The sequence below is a fragment of the Mustela erminea genome, chromosome 3 (genome assembly GCF_009829155.1).
Source record: "Mustela erminea isolate mMusErm1 chromosome 3, mMusErm1.Pri, whole genome shotgun sequence".
Taxonomy (NCBI): domain Eukaryota; kingdom Metazoa; phylum Chordata; class Mammalia; order Carnivora; family Mustelidae; genus Mustela; species Mustela erminea.
The window spans coordinates 102193801-102194987 of NC_045616.1; positions in this window are offsets into that span (position 1 = coordinate 102193801).

Sequence of the window (1187 nt, forward strand, 5' to 3'; positions counted from 1 at the left end):
CTGAGTGTAGCCTCTAAGACTGTGAGCCTGTGAAGAGTAACCTTTGTCCTCTGCCTGCTGTTCCCTGCCCACATGTGAGTAGTGGTGGGGGCAGAGGATGAGCAGAACTCGGAGCTGCCCACGCCCTGAAGCTAGTGGGTAATACTGGAAGTGAGCAGGTGGTCCCACTTCTCCCCTGGACCATGACTGCTGCTGTTCCCTAGTTGTGAGGGCAGAACCATCTCTCTGTTTCTCAAGCCTGAGTTTACAGCAGCAGCATCACCCAGGTATCTCGGAAAGGTGCATATCCTGACCCAGAAGTTCTAGGGTGGGATCTGAGCATGTTTCTCACGCTCCAGGGGATGCTTGTGCTGGCCCCAGGCAAACACTGTACTGCAGGCCTTGAATAATATCAGAGCTTATATCCAAGAGCTTGGGTTCCTAGTTGAATCTGTCACTGGATATTATTCATCCAATAAATTGTAACCTATTTAGCTGGTTCCCCGTTAAAATGAACCACCTGCACCTTTACATTTCTTGGCTTATAAGTGAAGTTTGTGGCTCTTATGTCAGATGTTCTGGCATTGCTTTACCCTATTTCTGCCGTTTACCCTGTCTTCTGTTTACTCATCGAGGGCAAATGGGTTCCCGTGCCTTTGGGATTGCTCACTGGCACTGTGAACTAAGGTAAGTACTGAGAGACCCATTTCAGCAGTGCTGCTGAAAGCAGAGTCCCCTACCAGCAGCAGCAGGATCACCCTGGAACTTGCTAGAAAAGCAGCCCCCACCCCAGACCGGATTCTGAGACTCGAGGGGCCCAGCAAGCCCTCTTCTTCTGGTGATTCTCTTCGCCTGAAAAATCATTTTCTCTTTAAGGAAAGTTTTTGGGAAGCTGGTGATGTTGACTGGCAATGACAGTTTAATTGTGATTAGTGTGTAAACCTGTCTCTTCCAGCAGCTCCTGAGGGGTGAGACTATTGAGTTTGTTTCGTTTTTTAATTCCTTGCAAGGACTCTGCTTTGGGGCATTTTGATGTAGGAATGCGTGCATGTGACTTACATCTCCTTGGCTTTCAAAAGAAGTGTCTTCCGAAGAGGAGTTTGGTAAGTAGCTCAGAATGCTGGTGAGAACTCTGCTGAGACTCATTGCTATTTAAGATAGAGGAGGATGTCTGTGGGGACCCGGCAAAGGTCAGGGTCTGGCGTAGG